We start from the raw sequence: 8,481 nt of genomic DNA on the forward strand, positions 1-8,481 counted from the left end.
AAAGACATACATAGGCTGAAGGTGAAAGGTTGGGAAAAATCATATCACTCATATGGACTTCGGAAACAAGCAGGAGTATCCATACTCATATCAAATAAAATAGATTTTAAGCCAAAGTTAATCAAAAGGGATAAAGAGGGACAATACATACTGCTCAAGGGAACCATACACCAACAAGACATAACAATCATAAATATATATGCCCCAAACAATGGTGCAGCTATGTTCATCAAACAAACTCTTCTCAAGTTCAAGAGTCTAATAGACCACCATACAATAATCATGGGAGACTTCAACACACCTCTCTCACCACTGGACAGATCTTCCAAACAAAAGTTGAATAAGGAAACTATAGAACTCAATAACACAATTAATAACCTAGACTTAATTGACATATATAGAATATACCACCCAACATCAAACAGTTACACTTTTTTCTCAGCAGCACATGGATCCTTCTCAAAAATAGATCATATATTATGTCACAGGGAAACTCTTAGACAATACAAAGGAGTAGAGATAATACCATGCATCCTATCTGATCATAATGGAATGGAACTGAAAATCAACGATAAAAGAAGGAAGGAAAAAGAATATATCACTTGGAGAATGAACAATAGGTTACTGAATGATCAATGGGTTATAGAAGACATCAAGGAGGAAATTAAAAAATTCTTAGAGATTAATGAAAACACAGACACAACATATCGGAATCTATGGGACACATTGAAAGCAGTTCTAAGAGGAAAATACATTGCTTGGAGTTCATTCCTTAAAAAAAGAAAAAACCAACAAATAAATGATCTCATACTTCATCTCAAAATCCTAGAAAAAGAAGAGCAAAACAACAGCAAAAGAAGTAGAAGGCAAGAAATAATTAAAATCAGAGCTGAAATCAATGAAATCGAAACAAAAGAAACAATTGAAAAAATTGACAAAACTAAAAGTTGGTTCTTTGAAAAAATAAACAAAATCGACAGACCCTTAGCCATGCTAGCGAAGAGAAGAAGAGAGAGAACTCAAATCACTAACATACGGGATGAAAGAGGCAATATCACAACAGACACTTCAGAAATACAGAAGATAATCAAAAATTATTTTGAATCCTTATACTCCAATAAATTAGAAGATAGTGAAGGCATAGATAAATTTCTTAAGTCATATGATCTGCCCAGATTGAGTCAGGAGGATATAGACAACCTAAACAGACCAATATCAATTGAGGAAATAGAAGAAACCATCAAAAGACTACCAACTAAGAAAAGCCCAGGACCGGATGGGTATACAGCAGAGTTTTACAAAACCTTTAAAGAGGAACTAATACCAATACTTTTCAAGCTACTTCGGGAAATAGAAAAAGAGGGAGAACTTCCAAATTCATTCTACGAGGCCAACATCACCCTGATACCTAAACCAGACAAAGACACTTCAAAGAAAGAAAACTACAGACCAATATCTCTAATGAACCTAGATGCAAAAATCCTCAAAAAAATCCTGGTGAATTGGATATAAAAACATATCAAAAAAATTGTACACCATGACCAAGTAGGATTCATCCCTGGGATGCAAGGCTGGTTCAATATACGGAAATCAATAAATGTTATTCACCACATCAATAGACTTAAAAATAAGAACCAAATGATCATCTCGATAGATGCAGAAAAAGTATTCGACGAAGTACAGCATCCCTTTATTTTTAAAATTCTAGAAAAACTAGGGATAACAGGAACATACATCAATATTGTAAAAGCAATCTATGCTAAGCCTCAGGCTAGCATCATTCTGAATGGAGAAAAATTGAAGGCATTCCCTCTAAAATCTGGAACAAGACAGGGATGCCCTCTCTCACCACTTCTGTTCAACATAGTTCTCGAAACACTGGCCAGAGCAATTAGACAGACGAAAGAAATTAAAGGCATAAAAATAGGAAAAGAAGAACTTAAATTATCACTATTTGCAGATGACATGATTCTATACCTAGCAGACCCAAAAGGGTCTACAAAGAAACTATTAGAGCTAATAAATGAATTCAGCAAAGTGGCAGGATATAAAATCAACACGCATAAATCAAAGGCATTCCTGTATATCAGCGACAAATCCTCTGAAATGGAAATGAGGACAACCACTCCATTCACAATATCTTCAAAAAAAAAATAAAATACTTGGGAATCAACCTAACAAAAGAGGTGAAAGATTTATACAATGAAAACTACAAAACCCTAAAAAGAGAAGTAGAAGAAGATCTTAGAAGATGGAAAAATATACCCTGTTCATGGATAGGCAGAACTAACATCATCAAAATGGCGATATTACCAAAAGTTCTCTATAGGTTTAATGCAATGCCAATCAAAATCCCAACGGCATTTCTTGTAGAAATGGATAAAGTAATCATGAAATTCATATGGAAAACTAAAAGACCCAGAATAGTAAAAGCAATTCTAAGCAGGAAGTGCGAATCAGGCGGTATAGTGATACCAGACTTAAAACTATATTACAGAGCAATAGTAACAAAAACAGCATGGTACTGGTACCAAAACAGGAGGGTGGACCAATGGTACAGAGTAGAGGACACAGAGACTAATCCACAAAGCTACAACTATCTTATATTTGATAAAGGAGCTAAAAGCATGCAATGGAGGGAGGATATCATCTTCAACAAATGGTGCTGGGAAAACTGGAAATCCATATGCAACAAAATGAAACTGAATCCCCTCCTCTCGCCATGCACAAAAGTTAACTCAAAGTGGATCAAGGAGCTAGATATCAAATCAGAGACTCTGCATCTGATAGAAGAAAAAGTTGGCTCCGATGTACATATTGTAGGGTCGGGCTCCAAATTCCTTAATAGGACACCCATAGCACAAAAGTTAATAACAAGAATCAACAAATGGGACTTACTTAAACTGAAAAGTTTTCTCTCAGCAAGAGAAACAATAAAAGAGGTAAATAGGGAGCCTACAACATGGGAACACATTTTTACTCCTCACACTTCAGATAGAGCCCTAATATTCAGAGTATACAAGGAACTCAAAAAATTAAACAATAAGAAAACAAATTACCCAATCAACAAATGGGCCAAAGACCTGAACAGACACTTCTCAGAGGAGGACATACAATCAATCAACAAGTACATGAAAAAATGCTCACCATCTCTAGCAGTCAGAGAAATGCAAATCAAAACCACCCTAAGATACCATCTCACTCCAGTAAGATTGGCAGCCATTATGAAGTCAAACAACAACAAGTGCTGAAGAGGATGTGGGGAAAAGGGTACTCTTGTACATTGCTGGTGGGACTGCAAACTGGTGCGGCCAATCTGGAAAGCAGTATGGAGATTCCTGGGAAAGGTGGGAATGGAACCACCATTTGACCCAGCTATTGCCCTTCTTGGACTATTCCCTGAAGACCTTAAAAGAGCGTACTACAGGGATACTGCTACATCGATGTTCATAGCAGCACAATTCACAATTGCTAGACTGTGGAACCAACCCAGATGCCCTTCAATAGATGAATGGATAAAAAAAATGTGGCATTTATACACCATGGAGTATTACGCAGCACTAAAAAATGACAAAATCATAGAATTTGCAGGGAAATGGATGGCACTAGAGCAGATTATGCTTAGTGAAGCTAGCCAATCCCTAAAAAACAAATACCAAATGTCTTCTTTGATATAATGAGAGCAACTAAGAACAGAGCAGGGAGGAAGAGCAGGAAGAAAAGATTAACATTAAACAGATACATGAGGTGGGATGGAAAGGGAGAGAAAATGGAAATTGCATGGTAATGGAGGGAGACCCTCATTGTTATACAAAATTACATATAAGAGGTTGTGAGGTGAATGGGAACATAAACAAGGAGAGAAATGAATTACAGTGGATGGGGTAGATAGAGAAGATGGGAGGGGAGGGAGGGGGGATAGTAGAGGATAGGAAAGGTAGCAGAATACAACAGTTACTAATAGGGCATTCTGTAAAAATGTGGATGTGTAACCGATGTGATTCTGCAATCTGTATTTGGGGTAAAATTGGGAGTTCATAACCAACTTGAATCTAATGTATGAAATAAGATATGTCAAGAGCTTTATAATGTTTTGAACAACCAATAAAAAATAAATTAAAAAAAAAACAAAGTATTCTTTCATTGTTTTGACTTGCTGTCTAATGACTTCTCTAAGATTCCATTCCATTTGAGTCAGGTGTGCCTTGAGTTCTTTCTCTGACCATTTTTCTGGTGCCTCTAGGTTCTCCTGTAGATTTAAGTTGTCCTGCATTGTTTGTAATCCTTTTTTCCCTTGTTTTTTCATGTTGTTCACGTTGCTTTCCAACTCTGTTTAACTGCTGTGGTTCTGTTTTCTCCTATAAATTTATTTTGGTTTTGTATATCTCTGTGGTTTCTCCTTCGTGGTGGGAGACTATGCCTAGAAATGTTGGACTTTATTGTACTTTAAAGCTGATTCATTCAATTCATAAAAGGCTTCCGGATTCTGTATGCATATAGTGATTTGTTGTTTGGTCTTAGGACTTTATGTTTAGGTTAGGTGCTATGTTGGTATGAGGGTTAGTATGTCTTGGCTACTTTGGAGGATTGCTCTACTGAAGGGGGATATTAACAGGAGATTGGATCAGGGTGTTCGGTAATAGCTAGGTATTTAGGAGCCCTATAAACAGCCTCAAAACATTCACCTGTTTGCATTTAGACAATTACACGTAATGGAAGACGTAATGCTTGGGATGAAAGTTGGGGGGTAGGAGAAGGAAGGTGCTCTTAAAAATAAAGAAGGAGAGAGAGATAGATAGAATAGAGGAGAATGGAAAGAACAATAAAACTTGAAAAGGGAAAGAAAGAAAGAAGGAAAAGGGGAGAAAAAAACGAATGAAATAGAAATTAAAAAAATGAAGTCTTAGAGATCCATTTTCTTCTCTTCCAGTAGGCGGAGCTGTGCCCTCTGAGCCGAGCTTCTGCCCTCTATGTGCCGACAGTAATCCCTGTAAGGCGGCTCCTGGGAGTCTCTCAATCCTGTTAGTCCAGAGCCATTTCACTTCTCCGGACCCTCCCCCCTTCCTCCTGCCAGCCAGCCAGGTCCTGCTCACTGGAGGCGGTTCCCCAAGGATCTGGTTACACTTGCAGCCCCACCGTGTGCCTTATTTCCCGAACGATTGTGCACTCTCTCTGTCATTCATCTAAGCCCCAGTGCTGTGGAGCAGTGATCTGGGATCCGACAGTTTAATTTTTCTGGACCCCTTTGGTGGGCATGCCCTCGGATACTGGTGGCTAAGACCTTGGGTGTCGCCGCTGGTGGTAAGGGGAGTTGGGGATCGAGAATCCCCTCTACTTCCCTTGGTCCCTACAGTCACGTCCACTCGGCTGGCGGTAGGAGGAGTTGGAGTCGGGAGTCCCCTCTGCTTCCCTCCGCCCCTACAGTCACGCTCACACCACTGGAGGTAGGGGGAGTTGGGGGTCGGGAGTCCCTTGGCCCCTACAGTCACGCCCACAGAGAGATTTTTGAGGTTTCTCGGCTGTTTGTATCTGGTGGGGGTGGGAGTCACACACCTGCTAAAGCGGATTCCGCTGGGAAGGAATCTTGTCAGCGGAACTCTGGTGACGTCACCTCTCTGCTATGGCGTGCCCCAGGCTCCTTGGAAGTGAGGGGTGGGACTGGCCTGTCTCTGGTCTGACCCAATCTCAGTTGGTTTCGATTCCAGTTTGCTATTTCATGAAGGCTTGGTTAGAGACCTCTTCATAGGGTCCCTGCGCTGCGCCTGCTGAGCCACCTCGGAGGCTGGTCGCTGTGTGGCAGTGGCGGCTGGTTGCTGATTTTGCCTTTTCAGAATGGCTTTTTTCTGACTACTTTTCTTTATTTCATGTTTTCTTTGTTCTCTTCAGTTTAATACAGTAGTGTTTCTTGTGAGATGGTTGATTGAATGTACTAGTCACATTTTGTTTTACTTTGCTTTTGTAATTGTAAAACATATCTCAGAAAATCAACTTTTGAAGAGAATGTTTTTTGTTCACAGTTTTGAAAGTTCTAATTGATGATTAATTGACCCTGTTGACTACAGCAAGGCAGCATATTATGGTTCGAAGCACCTGATGGAGCAAGCTGCTCACCGCACGGTGTCTTGTAGTCAAGGAAAGTGGGAGACACTGAAATCTCCTTTGAAGGTATGCCCCCAATGACCAGAATACCTCTCATTAGGTCCTTACCTCTTAAAGTTTCCACCACTCCCAACAGTGCCAATCTCAGGACCTAGATTTTACCATCTGGGCATTTGGGGGACATTCTAGATCTAAACTCTAACATTATGCACATGGACTCCAGAGATTTATGTACACTTTACAGTACAAAATTTATTCATCTCATCTCCAAGATTTGCAAAGGTCCACTATGTCCTGTGAGACTACAGGCAAACTCACTTTGAGCTCCTATAGAAATTCAAATGCAAACAAACAGGTTACATGCTTCCACGGTAGAATAGTACAGGATAAAGATTCCAATTACAAAAGGAAGGAATAGAGTAATAGAAAGGAGGGATAATAACAAAACAGGGCAAACATTACATCCTACATCTTCATGTCTGGCATTTGCCAAGCATACTGTGGTGGGATGCAGGCTCCTTAGTACATGGGCAGCTTCACCCCATGGCTTTTCTGGTTGCATTCCACATGGTCACCATTTTGGGCTGGCTTAGCACACTGCTTTAAGCTTTCTTTGGCAGGAATTCCACATTCCTGGAATCCCTTGACTTTCTGGTTTCTCCATTGTTTCTTTAGTTTCACTCTTATATCTCTATGTATTGCTATGTTAGGAGTTTCTTGTAAACTTCATTCCTGACACACACTGCCTGACTTCCAGGAATTTTATTTAAATCTTGGTAGAAACCTCCATGCCCACATAACTCTTGCTTTATGGATGCCAGCAAAATCAGAATCACATGGACAATAGCAACATCTACTCTGAGCACAAGCTGTACTTGGACCTCTGAGTGTCTTTCCAACTGCACATGAGGAACCAAATTTTTAGGAAATAATTTTGTTGGTGTTTTTGGATGAACAGGACTCCTGGGGCTCTCTTCTCAAAAGGCTGCTCTGGAAAGTCTTTGAAATAAATTTTCACTTCCACATCTCTGAGCCTGTGATGGGTGGGTCTTGGTTATTTCTGAGATTCCTTCAAAACATCTTACATATTAACATGGTGCAGAGTATTGTGCTTCTTTTTCTTGGTGCTAATCTCTTTAGCAAATGTATCATCCTTAGTTGCATATTTAATTACAACTTTTATGGTCACACTGCAAGTTTTTAAAATATTTCTATTCTCTGTTCCTCTTTGATCATGATTTATACTGTAAATTTGACTAAACACATTCACTCATACTCATGCCACTGGCAGAATCTTTTTGCCTTGAAATTTCCTCCATATGATAAAATAATCCATTTCCTTTAAGCTCACCTCACACAAAGTCTTAGAGCATAGTCAAAATGCATTAAAATTTTTTTTTTTTGCCTCAGTGAGACTCTAGTTTAATTCCAAACAGAATTCTTATTTTCATCTGAAAGCTCATGAGAATAACCTTTACTTTTCATGTTTCCTATGAGTATTCTGATCTTGTAAGCTCTTACCAGGGTTGCCCAATAAGATCTGCTTAGGGAATTGTAGGTTTTCTGTAATTTGATTCTCCAAATGTTTCAAAACTTTCCCCATGAGGGCTGGTGTTGTGGCTCAGTGGTGGAGTGTTTGCCTAGCATGTGTGAGGCACTGGGTTTGATTCTCAGCACCACCTAAAAATAAATAAATAAAGGTTATAAAACAAACAAACAAACAATTCTTCCCATGAACAAATTCCAAAAGCTCTCCCACATTGTCTCAGGTGTTTCAGTACCAAACTACTTCTCACTATCAATTTTCTATGTTAGTCTGCCCTCTGTTACAGTAAGAAATGCCTAAGATAATTAACCTATAAGAGAAAAGATTTATTTTGGTTCATGGTTTTAGAGGTTCAGTTTTACAGTCCATAATCAATTGTCCCTGTTGCTCTGGGGCCTGTAAAAGGCAACAAATCATAGTGGGGACTTTGTGGTGAAATGAACTGCTCACCTTATGGTCTCCAGGAAGCAGAAAGTGGAAGAATCTGGAAACTCACAATCCCCTCTCAGGATATTTTGAAGCAGGCCAGAGACCTGAACCCAAAATACCATTTCCATAATTAAGCTTCTCCTCTTGTCAGATCAATAGGATGTCCATAGATGTTATTGTTCTTGGTAATCTCCTCTTTCTAGTAAATGCCAGGTGTGTACACAAAAGATGTAACATAATAGTCTGAAAGCTTGTACAGAAGATATTATCTATGTTTTCTTGGTAAAAACTTGTGAAATATGTGTGTGGTGTAGAGCATGGAACAGAAAGCACTTGTCACGTGAACCTCCAAAACTCCATCCCCCAGGTATAAAGTTAAAAAAAATTCCAAAATCTTTGTTCAGAAG

Source organism: Marmota flaviventris, chromosome X, assembly GCF_047511675.1.
Source record: "Marmota flaviventris isolate mMarFla1 chromosome X, mMarFla1.hap1, whole genome shotgun sequence".
NCBI classification, from domain to species: Eukaryota; Metazoa; Chordata; class Mammalia; order Rodentia; family Sciuridae; genus Marmota; species Marmota flaviventris.